Below are 21,881 nucleotides of genomic sequence, written 5' to 3'. Positions count from 1 at the left end.
CAGAGCAGGGGTTATCTACAATGAAAAACAAACATTCCACACAACCATGATACTAATATAAGCAAACTATGCGAAGAGAGGTGCACCTTGGGATCCTTCATTCAAGTAGATCCAGCCAGTGTCCCAACCCTCTTAGAGTTCCTTTCGATCCTTTAACCTACAAAACAACCAATTCAAAGAAGCATAACATTATATGGACCAAGCATCAAAAAGAAATTAACTTCATAGCATATTGAAAGGAAGTTAGTTATATAATTAAAACAACTATTCATATACAAATCATAACATTAATATCATAAGCATGAAGAATATTAATATCAGGAACAAGACAAGTGTTTCTTTTATTGTAGATAACTAAAATATAGTAAGGAATGATTTCACCTAAGTCTTTCCCTTGCAGGCTCCAAGCAGAACCATCCTCCAGATTCATATAATCTCAAACCTTCAACAAACTCCTTCCATGACTCATACCTAAGTATCTCAACTAGTGAAATAACATCAAAGCTCAAGGAAACAAGGGTTTCCTATAATGGGGGGAAGTGCTGGAAGCAAAAAGATCTTCAGACCTGGTCAGGGATAATCTCCGCAAAGTGATTTTTCTCTCTCTTCTCTCCTCCTTTAGGCCTTCCCATTGAAACCTTTTTATACTTCTCCCAAAGTAGTTTTTTAGTTGGGAATTCATTGGGAACAGTTAGACCATGGGCACGAACATCAACAGGTAAAACCTGTGATCTTGGCTCGAAACTAAGGAGATTTAATTTTTTTAAGAATTTTAATTCATATATGTGGGTTGGGTATATCGCAGACCCACGTACCCATGCATTTACCTCAGGGGAATGTCGCGTATAGGGAGTAAAACACTGTTTTTTAAGTATTTGGACCAGGTCTAGGAGGAGGGGTTGTCCTAGGCCATGAGTGTAGCATCACAAACATCAAGAGTGAGATTTGGAGCTATAACAAATTCCCCCTAATATATGAGGTCATAAGGGGTACATGATGGCTGAAATGTATTAAGTGCATGGAAAGCAAACTTGTCGAAAACTGAGAAGGACTTCACTAGAGTTCAGCCTGCCAAGCCACAAAAGGAGATCAGAAATAAACACTGTCTAAAGCAAGCATACCCATGCTTAGAGAAAGTAAAGCATGTCCGCATATCAAGCACAAGTGGATCCACTAAGTATACAAGTATAAAAGACTAGAAATTACATAATGGATCATTTGATCACGATCAAACAAGTACATGTCTGATGATGCTGAAAGATGAAGCTAATCACTGATATCAAACGCTGATCCCAAAAGTACCATATGAATATGATGGAGTAAGGTGGTACTACATTGAAAACTCACTTAGAGAATTTCCCCTTTGAGTGGAAACCTCAAATTTCCTTTCAACAAAGTCCACAAGTCACCCTGCAACTTGCCTTAATTTTGCAGCTCGGCTACCCATCGTGTTGGGTTTCCCACCGGGTCGGGTTGCCCATCGAGTCAAGGTAGCACCTATCGTGTTTGCGTGCCCAACTCTCGCCCTGCAGCCTCCACCTTGTCGGGTCGCCCAACCTTCGTGTCCACGCGCCCAACCTATTTGCGTCTACCCTTCGGGTCGTGTGTGCCCAACTCTGTGTCGTCACGCCCACTCTGCACTCGTGTTTGCTCATCAGTTCATGTATGCTTGCCTGTCTGGGTCGACGCGCCCGCACTCACCCGCTGAGTCCGTGCGCTCAACCTGCGTCCGCCTGCCAGGTCATGTGCACCTATGATGTCCGTGTCAAGGCGCCCACACCTGCAGTTCTTCAAAATTTCTAGTTGTGGATGCTTCGAACCTCGACCTTGTCTTATGCCCGCCTGCGCCTTATCCTCTTGCTTGTTCGCCCTTCCTTTGATGGATTTCTCACTTGCTTGAGTTCACTTGGATTGTGCCTTCTCTCCAAGTTTCCCTCCTCTATATATACGACGCCCATGTGTATGAGGGGCTCGACCCTCCTCCAAGCTGACCACGCTTCCATCATGTCACACCACTTGTTCACATCAGCGCAACCATATGTTTTCCTATCCACACGTCAGCCCAACCATATAAACTCTCCACAACCGCCCATCTGCCCAACACTTAGCCGATTTCACCTTTTCGATTTTCTGACCGCCGTGTTGACTCGCCCACCGTGTCGACTCGTTGCCTTTAACTAATGTTGCCAACTATTGCATAAAACCAAGCTCGGGTCCGCACAGCTCGTTGCATAAGACCAAACCACACAACTCATTGCATAGTTTGCATGACTCGTCGCACAAAACCGAGTTTGCCTCTAACTCATGTTGTCACACATAGCCGTGTCAGCTCGTGAAATTGACACACCCTATACAACCATGGCGAAGCGAAGTGGGGGCTCGATCGACGGGGGCAGGTCGTTAGCCTTAGCCCCGGGTTCGTGGCCCCCCATATGTCCGAAAATTTCGGAATTAAGGCCTTATAGGGCAATTACTTTGTATGACAATTTCACCTGGAATTAGGAAAAATTGACGCTTAGTTAGCGGAATTGGAGATGAATTTGTAGGATGGTACCGAATTTTGGAGAAATTAAGGTGCGATTAGCAGAAAGACTTGGGGAAGCCATATCTTCTTCAGTTTTTTACCAAATCAGGAGCAAAAAGAGGCTATACATGCATTTTTGGGCATTTTGGAGCCATTGGAATAGGTTTCAGAGCTATTCGAGCATTATAAACTGGTGTATTCACACTTTTGAGCATAATAGGGAGGGTTAAGTCATTGGAAGCTAGACCAAGGAGATGTAGCCTAGGCAGGGTGAACTCTTTCATCATGTGTTATCGTGATACTGTTTTGGTGATGTTCATGTATGTTATATGTTGTTGTTCAGTCATTTGTTTATGTTAAATTGTACATGCAATTTACATAAAAAAACACTCAAAATCTCATGTTAAAACTTGCAATTAACCTCGTGAATTCTTAAGCACTTTTACATATTCTGAAGAGGAATTTAGCACATCAAAACTAATTTTCCCATTTAGATCAAGTTTGGTATCAGAGCCCTTAGTTTTCTGTGTAAGGAGGATTTAGCAAGATGGTGTTAGACATCACTCACATGGCAGACGGATGGCAGATGGGATACAACACTGACATGGCAGACAAAGCCTTTTTTGCATGGTGTTTTATATGGTCCATCTTTAACATATATAATGCATGTGCATCACATGGCAGATCAAAGATTGACATGTTCTCTTGAATATGTCGTAAACTATGTTGAACATATAAAAAAATACATATTAGGTTGGACAGTGGAAAAAGGTTAATCTCGGTGTCCCCAAGATGAAGAAAAATAGGTGTTGTGATTAACCTACGTGTCAATTATTCTAGCAAAGGCAGCACACAAAAAATATCGATTCAAAATACATATATTTAATGTTTAATGAAAACATACAAGTCGGCTTCCCCATGGTCATGTCGGCCCTCCAGCCCAACTGACGTGTCTATTCATTAAAGGGTAAAAACTAGTATATATTGGAGTTTAAGTTCCTCATTCAAATTATCTAACTTGGTGATCTATTCGTAGCAGAAGACACAGAATTCAGACAAAAGGCAGAGAAGCGGGACAGAGGCCGAGGAGGACTAAAAGGTTACTGTTTGGGGTAAATTTTCTTTCTAGCTTGGACTATTGCAGCTCGGTGGCAGCAACCTGTGGAGACGTGTTTCAGGGCTCGGATTTGAAGGAAAGTCACCTGTTGGAGACTAACTCAAGCTTGGATTGTGATCAGTCTCTTGGAGGCACAGTTTTGGAGCTCGGGACAGTCCCCTTACCTCAGAATTCAGTTCAGATTACAATCCTATAGCTTATCTATGTTGTGGACTATCACAACAAACAGTGAACAGAAAGGCTTGGACTACAGCAATGGAGAAGTGTGAGTTTCCTGTGGGTGTTTTGGAGCTGTTGTAGGGTGGTACAACTGTAGGAGGAAGGCCAAGCTACTACAGCCTGTTGGGAAACGGTTGAAAGGCCTTGAAACAAGGTTGTAGGGTCTTCTAGGAGCAGTGAGTAGAAACAACATCATCTTGGAGCAAGGCTGCAGCTGTGGAAGGAATGGTAGGGCGGGTTTAAAAGGGTTGTAGCAGTAGGTTACTAGCTCTAACCAGCAACAACAATTATAGCAATAAAAGTGACCTACAAGCCTACCTTATGAGCAGATCTATTTAGATTTGGGGCAGACATAATTGACCTCTTGTGAAGCAAATTTGTTGACACTTTTGAGCATATTTTTTAGGGGATTCTTAAAGAAGCTTATTGAATAATTGATGTGCAGACTTGAGAGCAGCCTTTGGGCATTGGAGCAATTATTAAACTTGTAGCAGTCCTCTTGAAGAAGCCTTTGAAGAATTGATTAAAGGCCTTGTTGAGTCACATTGAAGATCTAAGATTGCAGAGAGTACTTGGGGCAGCCTGTCGAAAACCTTCTTGAAGCATAGCTTGAAGATTTGTAAAAGAAACTTGACTATTTGAGAATATTTTGAAGCAGTGAAGATACCTTGTAGTAGTTGATCTTGAAAGCATTCTTGGAGACATTGTTGACCATGATGTATTGCTGAAGTCGTCATGGAATAACCTTGGAGATTTTGTTTGGGTGACATGAAGAGCAGTGGCGATACCTTCTAAGAAGATAAGGTTGTCATTGATGATGTAGAGTGGAAGACTATAGTGAGCTGAAGATTGACAGGGCTCGGTGAAGAAGATTTTGGGAACCGTGAGTTACTACCAAACATATCTTGACGATGTATTGCAGTGGGTTGGAGCCCAAGAGGTTGGAGCCTCGAAAAGACAAGGTTGGTGCCTTGGAGAATAGGGTTGGAGCCCTAGAGGATTGGTGTTCTAATGAAACAAGGTCGGAGCCTATACCAGAGAAGGGTTAGTGCCCTAGGGGTTGGAGCCTCTAAACGCAAGGTTGGTGCCTTGAGAAGATGGGGTCAGTGCCCTAGAGGTCGGAGCCTCACTAAGGTCCAAGTTGGTGCTTGGCAACAGGTTGGAGCATGGGAGATTGAAGATCGGTGTCTTCATCTAGGATTGGAGCCCTACCTATATTGTACTTGATTCATTGGAAAGAATATATTAATAAAAGAATTTATTTCTATTGTTCATGTTGTGTTATAAATATAAGTGATCTAACTGGTAAAAGTAACAATTGAAAAGAAATACTAATTCACCTCCCCTCTTAGTATTTCCAACAGCAGCAAATCTGAATCTATTTCACCTACTTGATTTTTAAACTATATTCATCAAGTTATTCTTTTGAATACTAAAGCAAATTACTTCTGCAGCCTACACTAATTAAATTTGATCTCATGAAACAGAAAATAGAGCAAAGAACAAGATACATAGGACACACTTATTTTTTGACACAATAGTCCCCGTAAAAACCCAATGCGGGAAAACCATTGCAACAGCTCTGAGGGATTATTATTATGCAGGAGAAATATCTTAATACAAATCTACGATGATCATATAGCAATCCTTTACAGAGAAAATATTGGCAGAAAATCAGAGTGAGTTTTATCTCACTTCACCCGGCAAAATTTTGGCTAATCCGGGACAAGGCTGGCTAACTCCAGCGATTTTTGTGTTGCCTCTGCATCAGCCTTGAGTCACCTTCTCTGTCATCTGCGTCAACTCTCCCAGTTGTTCTGGCAGTTTCAGTTGTTCCGGCAGTTCTGGATTCTGCGTAACAGGCAGCTTTTCTGCGTCAGCTCTCTCCACCTCTTTGTTAGTATTCTCTGGAAAGTCCTTTCGGATTCTCACTGCCCCTCTGCTACAGAATGATCACTTAGTTTGAATTTCTCAATTTCCTAGCCCCAGAAATCGAACTCTGGATCAATTCTCTCCCTCTATGTGTATTTCCAAATAAACCCCAAGCCTCCATTTTATACTTTTCCTGATGAGTCTTCAACGGCCGAGATTAAGTCTCTAATCAACGGCTAAGATTAAAACATGACTTGATCTGCCTTTTAGATCATTCTCACCCATATTTTGATTAATATCCATTAATATTTTAATTTCCCTAAGTTTAAACTTAGGAATCCCGTTAAAAATATTAATTATTTTAATAAAATACAATCCGTGGAAAATCTCACCAAACGATTTTTTGGTTCTTTATAACTCATGCGCCTTAGCCTCTCCACCAATTTTCAAGGCTAGAGCACTTCCGATTCTACCAAAACTAACAATAGTGTCCTTCCACTCTGTAATAAGTTGTACCCTGCAACTGGGCCTTTTTTCCTCTGCATTGAATTGTCGTTGTTGTAGTCCACATGCCCATGGTGCCCTTACACTCTGCAATAAGTTGTACCATGCAATTGGATTCTTCCAACTCGATCTATGAGATGATTGCCTATATTTATCATTGTTTCCTAGTCCACATATGACAATGTGTCTTGCTTGGCAACTCTGCTATCCAGAAGGTCAACAATGTCAAGTCAATAAAGACATGTTAGTGTGTCTAATATTAAGTAAGGAATTGTCATTAAGGTCTAGGTAGTTAGGGAAAAGTGGGTAGCCCACCTAACAACCACATGAATATAATGATATCGAACTCAACTCAAAGTGACTCCAATAAATAAAAAGTTTATATTCCACATCTCTTGTAGCATGTGTATAACTAGAGTCATGGCATTAGACCAATACCACTATTGTGTGAAGACTGAAAGAAATATGTTCCAGAGTAGAGAAGCTTCAAGGGTTGTGATCATGGCAATTCCATGGAAAGAAATTATCAAAAAGGCAAGTCCAAGTTTCAAAGTTCAATTCGATTAATTAAAGTTTGCTTTTAGAAAAACATTTTAAGGGGAAAATTAGACTATGGGCAATGAACTCATCCCGGTGACTTCAATGGTGATCATTGTGCCCATAGCAATGAGGATGTGCACAAGGAAATGAACATCCAATGACTTTAGCGATGATCACCATGACCATGGCAATAAGAGTTAGAATTTCAATAACCCACTAAACTTACTTGCGCTCCCGTCCTAGGTAAATGGCCCAACTAAGAAAATACAAAACTGATCACCAGTCTCACTACACTCTCTCGGACCCAAACACATGCTCACTAAGAAGCCTCTCTCAACCTTGTGCTATTGTTGTGTCTTAGCTCCTCTCTTAGTTCCTCACTTTAGGCTTGATTTATAACTTTCCTAAGCTAAGATTGATGGCCAAGATTAGCTCGTCAAGTTAACTGAAGATAAGTGACTTTACATTAGTTAACTATCTTATCTTTAGCTTTTTCTACTTGAACTCAAGTACAAATCATAAATTTAGCTTTCTTTAAATGCACATGTCACATGCAATACATTCACATGCGTGCAACTCACTTGCACACTCTGCATATCGCATGCAAGCTCCTAAAGAGAAAATTCAAGGTCCTTCTAGTCAAAACACATGACTAGAAACATCATTTGAGCTACAAGGCTCAAAATTCCCTCTTAGCGAGGGAGATACTTCTGGAAGAACCTCCTACACCTGAATCTGTCTCTAACATCACCACACCATCTGTTGTTGTAGCTGCTCCCTCTAAAGTAGAAGACATCATGCTGCCTACTTCAGAATCTAATATGACGACCTCCACCTTCCAACCATGCTACTAGGATCCTTCTCTTGAGCATCTAACAATGTCATATCATACCAGTTGAGTCTCCTAACAGTACCTGAAGAATCACTCTTCCTTGCCACTTGCTCCCTCTCAACAAATGACATTGATCCTATATCCAAGATCCCCTCGGATATACCCACAGGTTGTCCCAGAAACCTATATGACTGCCCCTGTCTGATGCCAAGCACTACAACTGCATCCAAGGTCACTCCCTTTGAATATAGAAGCACTTGTCCATCTAGGAACAAAACTCTATATCCAGCATCTTCCAAGGCTGATACTAAAATCACATGTACCATCAACCCTGGAACAAATAATATCTTTGTCACCTCCAGAAATCCTCTTGACTCTAGCTGGAATCTGACAAATCCAATCCCCTTCGTTGCATGCATGGTACTAGTCCCACTTAACACACTACAATTTGAGCCATCTCTAAAACACTGCAAAACATTGACCTCATCCTCGTCATGTGACTGAACACTCTATTTTCCACTAGCCATAACCCACTGTCCTCATACACAACAATCTCACTGTTAGAAACACAAGCAACTAGAGAAATTTCTTCTCAAATTTCTTCGTAAGTCATCAATCTCACTTAATGTTGATGCAACCACCTGATCCTCCTTCTTCTTCTTGTATGGACACTAGCTCGCATAGTGATCAGTCTTGTGACACGCAAAGTACTTCACTTTGCTCATATCCTTCATGGAAGCAGATCCCCCACTTCCCTTTACTTTTCCTTTTTCCTTTACAACAAGAGAAAAATTCTCCTCATCATCCTTTTCACCATGTTGGCTTTGTAATTTTGGAACATCTTTGTCTCTTCCTATACAAAATCATCCCACAATCTATCCTAACTGGGTAGATTTCCCATGCAACAATCCCATATATAAAGGCATCTCATTTTGAATGAAAGCCACTCAGGGCTAATCTGACCAACTCTTCACTACCAATAGTTTACCCCACTGCTCCCAAGTCATTTCTAATCTGAGTCATCATGATTAGGTATGATGCAAATATGTCAGTTTCAGACATCTTGGTGTTTTCTCAGTTTCTCCTTCAACACCTTCTTTCTGTTTTGGTTTGTACTCTGGTACAACTTGGTTAAGGATGCCCAAACCTCAAAGGCATACTTCTTCCCTGTCACATGAGGTATAACAAGGTCTCTAATGGAGTCCAGGATTATTCTCTTAGCCTTCACGTTCTTCTTTTTAAACTCAACCAAATGAGTAGGATCCGCCGCAATTGGGACAAGCTTCTCCACAATTTCCCACAACTCCTGCTCCTCCAATCGCAGAACAATATATTCCTTCCATGGGTTGAAATTTCTCGCCCTGTCCAACATGTCCTCATAATGTAACCCCATAGTCATCCTTGTCAAACTAACCAAGAGTTAGTTTGTCAGTTGTTGCAGTCTACAAACACCTACCAACGCTATCGTGTTGCCATTGCCTGTCACTGCCACACCCTATCTTCTTTTCACGTTGTCTACAATTGCTTAAACTCCACAGCGTTTCCTCTTACAGTGTCAACTTCTCAACTCCCGACACCGCAGTCTAGCGACTACTTGCCAACAGCTTCCTAGCTCTTGACCTAACACTGCTAGCTCTGCGACTAGTCCTTTCTCTCTACAAACTGGGTTTGTGCAACCAATCGTTGCTCCATGTCGCCATCCAACACTTCGCGTCTGGTCAACTCCTATGATCCCCTATACTTGGAGGCTGGCTTGTTGACCACTTAGCTGCTAACCTCGCACTCTGCTTTGTAGCTGATTTGGTGGCCCGACAACCTTGTCGGCCACCAACCTGTTTGTTTCCTTCTCAGACTCTGCCTGAATCTCCACAGCTGCCTCTGCGCGATCTGCTCCACCCTCATGCCCAGCTCTGTCGACACCCCTTGTGCGTGTCTTACCTGTCTGAGTGCTTATCTGCAGCCGCAACCCGATGGGTGGTAGTGTTGTGTTGTGGTCCAACCTACTCGTTGCCCTGGGGGCGGTTGGCTGGGTCGGGCTGTCGGCCAACCACCACGAGCTCCCACCCCCTTTGTTATTTTTTATTTTTTTTCAAAAGAAAAAATATAAAAAAATTCCCACCCTTATTTTCCTTTATTTTTTTATTGTACCTTTTTCTGACTCAAAATTGCCCAAAAAATACTAAAATCAAATAAATCTCTCCGCACTGAAAAAAAAAATTCTTGTCGCTAATCAAATATCCGTTCATATGGTTCAAGCCAACTTGGCTTCGACAATCTGATATGAACTCAACAGCTATAATTCCGAGATCGATTGAGTAGGTGCTCTGGTACCATGCTAGAATTTCCCAAACCTAGCACCCAGTATTCAGTTCCCAGCAATTATTAATTGAACAAATACACAGCTAAGTTCTTAACCAAAATATTTGGTAGAAGCAAAATCACTCAATCTGAGTCACACAAACAGATTTATGCCCAATCAACAATTTTTCATTAATAAATTAATCACGGAACTTACTTTGGTTCCCATCCTGGGATAATGGCCCAATTGAGAAAATACCAAACTAATCACCAGCTTCACTACACTCTCTCGAACCCAACACATGCTCACTGAGAAGCCTCTCTCAATCTTGTGCTGGGGCACATATCAGTAGACATCTAAATGATCTTATCTCTGACCTGTAACAGGCAATTGCTTTAACACAAGGAAGTAAAGATTTTTTTAGACAGCAGCGAGCGAAGTGTGAACTGACCAAAAAGAACAGAGGTTTTGAAGCCATTACAAAGCATAGGTTTAGAGTCCAACACATAGCTCGCAAATTTGTTGGCCCATGAAATCAGAGCAGCCAGCGGACAACTGGCTAGTGCAAAAACAAAAATCCTACTTGAAATGCCTTCAATAAGGACACCCAGATAGCAAGGATTTTAAAAGCCATGAAATGTAAATATGGAAACAATTCAATCCCTGCACATACAATGATTTATAAATAAAGCGCCGATTAGGGAAAATCTTCACTCAGACAAACTTTTCTCATAAAATATACCATTAGCAGAAAAATCATAGCACATATCTTGCCACAAAAACACAGATGTTGCAGATTTTTTACACAGATATAGATGGACTAAATTTCTGTGGATTGTTTTAGACAGCAGCAAGCGAATTTTGAACTGACCAAAAAAACAGAGATTTTCAAGTGATTGCAGAGCACAGGTTTACAGTACAACACATAGCTCGCAAATCAGTTGACCCATGAAATCAAAGCAACCAGCAGACAACTAGCTAGCGCAAAAATAAAAATCCTGAATGAAATGACTTCAGTAAGGATACCCAGATTACAAGGATTTCAAAAGCCACGAAATGTAAATATGGTAACAACTCAATCCCTGCACATACATTGCTCTATAAATAAAGCATCCATTAGGGCAAATCTTCATTCAGACAACCGTTTCTCCTAACATATATCATTAGCAGAAAAATAATGGCATGTATCTTGCCACAAAAACACAGATGTTGCAAATCTTTTGAACAGCTATCGGTGGACTAAATTTCTGTCAAACATCAAGAAGACCATCCAGCAGCAGAGAAAGACACCCATACACAGACGCAGAGGGAGCCATAGTCATCCACTCAAGAAAACACAGATATTGTGGCAGCACCAATATTGGCATGGCAGGCAGACCTGGATGTATTTATTATTTTTGTTTCCCTGAAGCTCTCAGACATATCCAGTAGGAAAGTTCCTTTTGTTTTCTTCATGAAAATGGATTTTGTTTTATTCATGCAAATGGATTTTGTTTTCTTCATGAAAATGGAGAAACATATGTTAGGAAAGTTCAACGGAACAAACTTTCAAACCAGGAAAATCAAATTATAAAACTATACTTACTGAATTTAAATATATGGAGCATTGTCAGTGGGTTAGAACTTGGAACAAAAGCCCCCACAACAAGATAACATTTAAACTTCAAACTTGTCTAATGGACTAAAAGGATTGATAAAGCTAAATCCATCATCAGACTAGGAATCCTTGATATGTGATTACATCATCTCAACTTGGCTAAGAGTTTAAAAGAAATCTGGGATGAATTAAATCAGTTATGTAACTCAAAAGCACAGAATGCCCCCAATGAAGTATTCTGGAGACATGAAATTGATTGGGAGAACCTGTTGAGACTGATCTTGATGACCCCTTTAAGACATCTGTTGGAGCAATCTCTAGAATTTACTCAAAGAAGACTTGGAGCAGCAGTGAGGACACTCTTGGAGACATTCTTTGAAGACTTTGTGGGAGATATCATTCAGGACTTGTTGAAGAAGATATTGGAAGTCTTGAAGCAACATTTAAACCACCTTGAAGGATTGAAGCAGATTAAGAGGGTTGGAGCCCTAGAGGATTGGAGTCCTCACACAGGTTGGAGCCTTCTGGAAAACCAGGTCGGAGCCTAAACTGTTGAGGGGACTGGTGTCCTCAAGTAGACCGAGTTGGAGCTTGGATTGTACAAGTTGGTGCCTAGTCTGTAATTGAAGATTGGAGTCTTGATCTAGGTTTGGAGCCCTAAAGGAGTTATAGGTTTCATTTGTACATGAACCTGAGTTTTTGTCAGAGGATCGGAGTCCTCATCATTGTTATTAATAAAATTATTCGTTTGTGGTACATCACCTGTCCTAGTTTAAATTAATGATCTTAATTGGCATAATTTAACAACTAAAAAGAAATATTGATTCAACCCCTCTTAGTATTTCCAACAATTGGTATCAAAGTCAGTACCTTCAGTCTCAGCCTAACAACTGGTAGGTAGCTCCTAAGAACACAAATGGCAAAATCAAGGAATAAGGCCTCCAAACTTTCTGAAGATGTCTCCTCCTCAGTCAAGAAATCAAAAGGCAAACAGATGTGCAATGCCCCTATTGACCACACTTTGTCAACAGTACAAGATGCAGAGTACAAAGCACCAGACAAATTTTTCAAGGATCATTACCACCATTCAGCATCCAATTTCATTATTGTAAACCGAATGTCCGCAAAATTTATTGTAAATGATGCTAGTATCACCATTAAGCCATGTAATAACACCTAGGTAAGCCTATGATGCTTCTCAAATTGTTTCATCCAATTAAGCTCCCCAAATTATGTGTGTTTGTAAACACGGATAATCGGCAAAGTTTTTCTCCCACTTATAACCCCAAAGCTAGGATGGAATTCTTTGACGAGGTCTTAGATGAGTCCTAGTGTTTATCGAGTAAATGTAAAAGTGTGTTTAGGAATATTTTGGTGCATGGTCACTCATATTTAGACACTATGGCTAAATTATTTTATTATAGACACACTCGGTTTCATACTAGATCATATTGTGTCACAGAATTTGGTAGTATCTTGAGGGTCTATGTCTAAATGTGTATTTCCTCTTCTAAGGGTTAAATTATTTTGTAATATTTTGACGTAAAAAATATTTTAGTACATGGTTACTCATAGTTAGACACCATGGCTAAAATATTTGAGGGTGGAAAAAATTATTAATCCCCTCTAGTCAATTAATTAATTTTTCTGGCAAAGTTGAATAAAAATCCTAAGCCAAAGCAATAATTAATTCTAAGTCAAAAAATAATTTGAGAGAAATTAAATTCTCTCCAGGTGGAAAATAATCAAAAACTCGTGGGTCAAAGAAGAATTAATTTTTTGGGGTCCTCCACCAAAAGAAAAATGGATTTTTTAAGAGCCTTGGTGGTTAAGTCAAAGTGAACTTTTTGAGGATATTAGTCCAAAATATTATTTTTGGATTAATAAAAAGGGGGTTTTAAGATAAATTCGAATTTTTCCTCAAAAATAAAAAATCAACGGTGGAGATCAAGTTATTTTCAAAAGAAGATCAACAAAAAATATTATTTTGACAAGGATCAAGCCAACTAGTCGTCATTTCCACCAGGAGGGGTTTCATTCTCTCATTTTCTATATAAGGAAGCAATCAAACTCCTCATCTCATCTTTGGATGATGTAATCTGTAATGCATATACTAAGCCTTGCTCTGCTGGAAATGTATTTCTCATAATAGAAAGACTTTGGGGTTTCAATTCATGGTGTTCTTTTATCTGTTGATATGTGGCATGTGCTAGTAATTTTTCATGCTCTATATTATATGCGCTTTATAATTTTTATTTCATTTGTTGCATGACAGAACATCTATTGGTGCAAATATCTTGCCTTACGTGTTGGGTTTAGATCTACAGATCTAAATCTCTTATGATCTAACAATTCATCTTTTAAGTTTGAATACAGGTCTACAGGTACACTAGCCCTTGGTCTCCAAGTTCACACACTATGGGGACGAATAGATCGTGTTTGGATTCTGAGCTTTCATTGTGCAGGGTACTTTGCAAAAGGGTGTTGGCTGGTGATCACAACTTCATTACCATACCTCTCTCCACCTTGATCACCCCTGCATTTATCATTAAAAAATTAGTTTTCAAAAAAAAAAATCACAGTTTTAAAGAGAAAACACAGAGGAGAAAGAAATAGAGAGTAGAAGGGAACAACACCTAAGTGTATTTCTCATTATTCACACTCCAAGACCTCCTCTCTATCCATGTCATCATTGTCAAAGTCTCAGCAGAGGAAACGATTAAAAATTCTGAGGGAGAAGTAGCCACAGGACATCCTGTAGGAAATCTTGTTGCAACCTATCCCATAGAAAAAAATCATGAGTTGCAGCAAGCTTCCAGCATAAATATCCAAGGGCAGAAGAAGCTCCAGAACAACAGAAACACCATCACCTTCAACACCAGGTACCTACACATCAAGGGAATCATCAAAGGACAATAAAAAAATGGAAGGAGAAATAACAGACAACCAACACACAACAAGCACCTCAGGTCTTCAACAAACTGCAACAAGCTATTATCACCATAGGTGAGTATCTCGCTTCACTCTCTCATTTGCATAATGTAGTTAAAAGATGTAAAGGTTGTGAGCAAGTTGGATTATAAGAGAAAGGTGGCCAGTTAACTTGGCCACCTTCGTTCAGTCAGCAAAAACAAAATAGTTGATCCTCCCACAGGTGGCAACAGTCAAGTCAACAAAAAAGAGGAGGAGGATGAAAGCAGTTAAGGCTACGGATGCTCGAAGTGGGAGTTTATTATGAGGAGAGGAGAATGATGAGGTGGTAGTGGGGACCAATGGTCCAAAAATAGAAAAATGAACCTCGGCTACTAGCACACCACCTCACTCAACTCGACCATAAGAGGAAATAATTGTTCATCCCCATGCACTCATGCATTCATCTCCTCGAGGCTCACTTTAGCAAAGTCGCTCTCATACCCAAGGAACCTACAGAAGAGAAAAATTCCATCTTTCTCCTGTGCAGGACTTCCTACAAGATTACATAGGAAATCCTAATGATCACACAGGAATCCTACAGGATACAGTCAAACAGTCTACAAGATTGGCCGAGAGAAGTTTTTGAGGGGAAAACACAAGGGTTGGCTACAACAAACAACATGAGGAGGCAGGCTTTACATTTCCTTCCATTTTTCCAAGTGAATAGAACAGAAAATCTCCTAGTTTGAGTGAATTTGACAACTGTGTAAGGGAATTGTCTCCACAATTATTTCAGTCCCATTTCCTTTTGCACTAAAATTTGTATCAATCGTCTCTGCTCCTCAAAATTCACCAGACTAAATGACAAGGGGGTTTAATAGAAGGGAGACCATTAACACTATGAGAATTCACCAACACCCCCCTATGTTAGAAATATTCACGAGGCATAATTGGATGGGGTATATTGAGAAGTTGAGGGGGTATGATGATGAAGTAGCCCAAGATTTTTCTCTCCCTCATTCCACTGACTAGAGCCCATGCCACTATTGTGGGGAGAGGCCTCTCCATATAGCTCATCCCTGAACTCATACACAGAATTACGACACTTCCCCTAGGATTTCCTTGGAGAAAGGAAGACAAGGGAGATAGCCAGAATACCAAGAATAAATTCATTTTAGAGGGAGAGGAGCCCATTGAGGACAAGAATGGAGTAAGGAGAACAAGCCTACCATATCATACTTTAGGCTTCTTGAAGAATTGAGGTTTGGAGCAAAAACACCTCCTCACCACAGGCTTAGCATACAATACTTCTTTCTGCAATCACTAATAGATACAAGCATAAAGGTGTAGGGGAAACCCCAAACTCCAACCAAGGTTCCCATTGTTATTGAGGACTCACCTAAATAGTAGGAGAAAATGGCTCCTCCTATAAAAAATCAAGTAGAAGGATCCTCAACACAAACCTCCCCTAAGTTTCCTATCACCTATGTGAGAAGGCCTGTAACTAGATCTACATCATCCAAAGGAAAAGACATCCTACAGGATAAACAACAGGACCTACATGAAGTAGAGGTAGTCCTACAGAAGACTCTGCTAAACCTATAGGAAACTCAAAAAATGGATAAGGAGGGAAGTATACATCAAGAAAATAAAAGAGAGGAGCTAGGTGAAACTAGTCCCCAACCTAACCTTGACTCATACTACATATTTATTGAGGGGGGCAGGGTCATTCCACAAAAATTTGCCATTCCATTATTCTTTGAGCTTGAGAAAGAGAGAGCCAGAACTCATAGATGGAAGTAGATTGCCAAGTCGAAGGGAGTGGAGGACATTGGTCACATGGAGGAGAAGCTTAAAGAGATGGGTAGAGAACTAAGTAGCTTGAGAGGCAGAAAGCCCATAATAAAAAATCAGTTAGAGGCAGAAAATGCATGGTTGAAAGGACAGTTGTAAGAAAGAGAGAATCAATTGGCATCCATGTCCAATCTCTCTTTGGAAGCAATCCAGTGTAGGATGTCGGCTAAGTCCTATGCACTATACCTTAAGGAACAATGGCTGCAGTTCCAAATCAAGACCCTAGCATAGAGTGGCACTATGCCATTCCAAGATTATAGACAGTTCATTGATCTTTGTGATGAAAGCACATTGGAAGATAGGGCCAAGATGTGTGAGTTCTACTTGCATAACATGGCCTTGAAAGATATGAATGTATGGGACCCTAATGCAAAGCTAGGGGATTTACAGTTGATGGTTTCGCATCATGGATGAACCATGAGGAAGCAAGGGCTGCATAAATGAAGAAGATATGGCAAGGGAACAAACAAAGCCTCTTATGATCAGAGTTGAGCAATCTAATCCAATGGCTCTCATCAATACACATAACTTAATTACAAATGATCCTCAACTTGCACCCCAGTATCTTGTTGCCCAAGAGCAAGCAATAACACATTTTGAGGACATGTTCAGATTGTTAGGTGTTGACAGCGTGCAAGCTTGCCTAAGGAGATGGAATACATTTCCATATAGTTTGAAGATCAGAGAGTACCACTCTCCTCAAAGGATGAGAGAAGCACTGAACATGACACCCATGTACAAGAAATCCATCCAAAGGCTCAGAGTCAATTGGATTGGCATGAGGCTCAGTCCCCACTGCTCTTGGGGATGTTAGAAGGAAGGAAGGAAGAGGAAGAAAGAAATCAGTGGGAGGAGGTAGAAAATAAGGTAGGATTCTATGCACAAGAAGATGAAACCACAACAAAGGCATGGGATGACAAGGAGGCCACTAGAGCTATGAAAGACACGGATATTGATTGAGTTGCTCAGAAGATGAGCAACACTTTCAGTAGGGGGGTGATGATGAGCCTCATCATTGGGTAATTATATGGACCTTAATTATATTTTGTTTAATGAGATGAGTTAAAGTGAGATATTATACCTAGTGGACTAATATGCATTGAATGGAGGCTTGGAAGAGGAAATGAAGGAATTTTGGCAAGACTAAGGTTTGAAACTTGAATGGGATAAGGGAGAGAGATTGTAGGAGGTAAATCCTCCTCATTTACTCCTCCCCCATTCGAATATTCCTCCATTAATCATACCAGCTCAGAGTGTAAGAAACCAAGTCATGAAGATCAAAAGGTAGTTGAGCAAGTGATAGACAAAGAGTTAGTTCATCTCGAGTTTGGGAGCCGAGCCTCCATAGATTTATGGAAGTCGTTGGGGACTTCAGGATTTGAATTTTGACTATAAGAACTCTAGTTATTTTCGAGCTCCAGACTTGTGGAAGAGCTTGATGTAATTTTCTATTTTGATAATAAGAATAATCTTTTTCTTGATCCAGCACTAAGTTAACTCAGAGGGTTGAAGCTCTTGGGTTAGGGCCCAATCCTAGAAGTAAAGGCTCCTCTTCTTGTATCTGTATGCTTAGCTTAGTTTCATAGGTTCATGGTTAAATTGCCTTTAGAAGTATTTCATTGCAAGTAGTGTGGATTTGATAGTTGTTTATTGTTTGCTTCCATTTGTGCTTTACTTCAGTAGCAGTTTAGAAGGGATAAAAGGAGCACTAGAAAGCTGTCAGTAGGTGTCTTGGCATCACCTCTTCCTTCAGGGATCATGAATTGAGAAAAAGACACTTATGCAGCCCCAAAAAGACATATTTCCATTTTCTCATAAGATTTAGAGTTTACTATACTTGAACCATCATTTGATGAGTCTTGCAAGTGTAGGATTTAATTTTCATCTCTTCCATATTAATTCTTATAGTATATCTCATCCATGATTCCATTTTATTCAACAATTTTCCTCATGCATGAAGTAGACAGCTAGCTCATTAAATTCTACTTTTCTAGATTATTAGAATTCTTTTTGTTTACATGACCTTTTGGCAATTACACATGATTGATGCAGAGTAGGTATTTCAGAAGTAGAAAGAGATCTCATAGCAAGCCACCACCTTCCAACTTCATCCAACCATAATTATTTTGATTTCACCCAGACCTTCACCAATTTCATCATTTTACATAGAAATGCCTCCAAGCATGTTGAGCAAATCCAACCATCTCCTAACCTTGGTTTTGAATTTTGACTAATACTAGGAATTTTCTCACTCCATTCCACCCATCAACTGCCTTCCCTAAGCCTTCCATCACCTCCAACACCCATCGTTTTTCTCTCGGTTGTATCTTGTAGAAATAAAGGGAATCTTGTAGGTTTCTAGTACATCCTGTAGGTTTTCCTGTAGTGGCCTTTTTTGAGGCCGAATTGAGGGAGAACCTCTAGGAAGCCACAAAAGGTCTCCCAAACCTTCCAACCATCCACCAACATCCCTAAGCCACCTGCCACATCACAAAAAGAGATTAGTTCTCACACTTGATTTTTCATGGTAAAAATAAAAAGACAAAAATAGATTTAATTTAGTCCTTTACATGCACAGTAGTCATGTTTGATGTTTTGAAATTCCATGCTTAGGACAGTAGCATTTCATCCATGTTAGCTTAACATTGTTGTAAAGCATAGTTTCTTAGAAGTTAGTTATGGAATGGTGTGTCTTAGCATTGAATTTCAGTCTTTTTCATTATTTCAGTAGATAAGCTCTCCCCAAGAGTAGATTCCTCTTTTTTTTTTATCACGTAATCAAGCTTCTTCTGAATCAATAGAAGTTTGGCTTGAAAACCCTAGTGGTCTCTTGCCAGCTGAACAGTGATAAAAGGAAGAACCATCACTTTTACTTGTGTATACATCACTATCACCTCCAAGTTTGTACGAACCCCGGGTTGATAAGGTAAAGCTGGTAGCCCCAGGAGTTGCAGCATTTTTGCTGCAATATTAGTGCTCATCAACAAGCCTATATTGAGCTCCCCGAGCTCCAAATTAAGGCAGAAGTTGCCCTTATGGATAAGATTCAGAAGCTCACCGTTGCATTAAAGGAGTCACAAGTAGAAATCGACAAAGTTAGGTTTGAGCTGCAACTGCAAATCTCGGAGCTATAACTTAAGATGCAACCTGTTGGCATTATGACACAGATTTGTCACTATGACACAGGTGTTGTCCTTGATAGCAACTCACTCATATGATAGATCACATAGGTTCCCCACTGACCAAGGCGCGTGTACACGCGGGTTATCAGACCAAAAAGAGCGTATAACGTTAACATGCACTTTCACAACAGGAAAGGCGCGTAAATGTTGGAAAACTAAGTTTTGGTCTGTGGTATTTGGTCCATGGTATTTTGATCCATGGTATTGGTCCAAGGTATCTGGTCCGAATTGTTGACCGCAGGTATTTTGTCCAAGGTATCGGTCCTAAGTGGTTTTTGTTCCATGGTATTGAGTAAGGCCTAAGACTATAAAAGGAGGAGAAGATCATTAGGCAAAGGTACTCAAGTATTGAATACCTAACAAAGAGCAAGATCTAGTATACATGTTATTGGGTTATGGTGCATAGCTGGATCTGAACCAAGGATGAACCTTAGCGCTTGATAAAGGATAATATCTAATGATGGGTCAAGATCTTAAGGCTTGAAGAGAAGTATCTTTCTGTGATTTGATCATTTATCTGAATAACTAGTGCATGTTGTAGTCTGTAAATATGATGATCTGGGTATAACTGAAGTCTGGAATTGTTGTAAAGTTTAAATCATCATTTACAGATCTGTACGCAGGTTCACTTTAGAAAAGACGAGTATACATGCTAGTTCTGCATATCAAAACAACGTATACATCTTAAATTTGTTTTGCAGATTTGTACGCAGGTTCGTCTTGAGAAAAGTGCGTATGCACACAGGTTTGACACATTGAAGTAGCGTATACCTCATAAAATATGTTTTAGCTTCTTCTATTTGTTGTTGCAGTGTTCTGGATTCTAGTTACTGTATTCTGGTTACAGCATTCTAAAAGATTAGATAGAAGGGTTTTCAAAGTGATTGGTTGATTCAGTTGTGGTTGGTGCAAAGGAGATTGGTTGATTTGATGATTGAATGATGCTATTGATGGATCCAGTCTGAAAATTTATGAAATGTGGTCCTTGGAAGAAAAGAGAAGGTTGTAGCCTTCTATAGACTAGCACCTACGTACTAGTAAACATATCAACTAGTACAAGAGCTAGGGGGTTGTAGCTCCCTTCCAGAAGAAGCTGGAGAATGAGAGAATGTTGTAGCCTTCTGCAGGTGGAAGCCTGTCTACTGGTATAAGACTGCACCAGTACAAAAATTGTAAAAAGAAGTTTCCAATTCAAAAAAAAGATAGAGACGATTGCAACAGGTGGTTTTCAGCCACATTGGGTTTCCACCTTATATCTTGTGTTCATTTGTGTGACTGTCTGTTCTGTTTTTACTGCACCTGGTTACTGTTTATATGGTTTTGATGCATTGATTAAAGATCAACATATGATGAATTAATTGAATCATAAGTTTGTAGGATATACGCTAGTTACCTTAAAGACAATTGTGTATACACGCGAGTTCCATTAACTGAAGTAGCGTATATGAATCTGATTATGGAAATGAAAAATTATTGACTTGATAATACTGATTCCCCCCCCCTCAGTATTATCACCAACAATTGGTATCAGAGCAGGTCCTTCAAAAGAAACTTGATCGCTTGAAGGAAGATCCATCATCATGAGTAACCATGAAAGAGAGGGATCCATCAGACCACCAATCTTTGATGGGAGCAACTTCGTTTATTGGAAGGTAAGAACCACAGCCTATCTTCAATCTCTTGGAACAGATGTATGGGAAATCGTAGAAGGAGGATATACATTTCCATCAGCAATTCCTACAAATGCAACAGGTAAAAAGCAATATGAAACCAATGCCAAGGCTGTCAATACATTATTAGGGAGTCTGTCACAATCAGAAATTGTCAAAGTTATGCAGCTCAAATCTGCCAAAAAAATATGGGACAAGATCGTTCTAAGCTATGAAGAAGACACTCAAGTAAAGCGTGCAAAACTGCAAACTCTCATAATTCAATATGAAACTCTCAACATGCACAATGATGATAGCTAGTTACTTCTTACGTATAGGTGAGATTGTTAATTGCATGAAGAATTTGGGTGAAGAGATAAAAGAAGTTACTTTAGTTGAAAAGGTTTTAAGATCCTTGTCTACAAAGTTTGAATCAAAAGTATCTTCCATAGAAGAAAAGTAGGATCTTCAGACTATTACTATGACACAACTGCACGAAATCTTAACTGCCTTCGAAATGAGAAAAGGAGGTCCGTCAGATATGAGAGAAGCCACAATTAAAGCTTCAGGAAGAGAATAACTCAATGAATCAGGACATATTTCAGAAGGAGAGGAAGAAGCAAACTTTGTCAAGAACCTTCAACGAAGTTCCGGAAGATTCAGAGGTAAACTACCTTTCAAATACTTTGCTTGTGGAAGAGTCGGTCATTATGCTGCCAAATGTCCTCATAAAGATAAGCTTGATAAAGGTAAGGAATCAGCTAAATGGAATAGAAAAC

General features: G+C 39.9%; 1 protein-coding gene across 6 annotated transcripts in view; it reads right to left on the bottom strand.

Moving 5' to 3' along the window:
* LOC149148004 (ras-related protein RABH1e-like) overlaps window positions 1-21,881 on the bottom strand; it is a 479,517-nt gene that overhangs the window by 352,707 nt on the left and 104,929 nt on the right. Inside the window, exon 5 of one of the 6 annotated variants that reach the window (XR_016263148.1) lies at window positions 87-157. The exons of the other annotated variants lie outside the window; for them this stretch is intronic. The gene's annotated coding sequence lies outside the window, so the exon portion shown is untranslated. Of the gene's footprint in view, window positions 1-86; window positions 158-21,881 lie in introns of those variants that run through there. 6 annotated transcript variants of the gene reach the window in all.

The sequence above is a fragment of the Pinus tabuliformis genome, chromosome 9, assembly GCF_031772625.1.
Source record: "Pinus tabuliformis cultivar Carrire ecotype Pingquan chromosome 9, CPIR1, whole genome shotgun sequence".
NCBI classification, from domain to species: domain Eukaryota; kingdom Viridiplantae; phylum Streptophyta; class Pinopsida; order Pinales; family Pinaceae; genus Pinus; species Pinus tabuliformis.
Note: the sequence above shows the minus strand (reverse complement) of the source record. Positions and strands in the feature narration are given on the sequence as shown.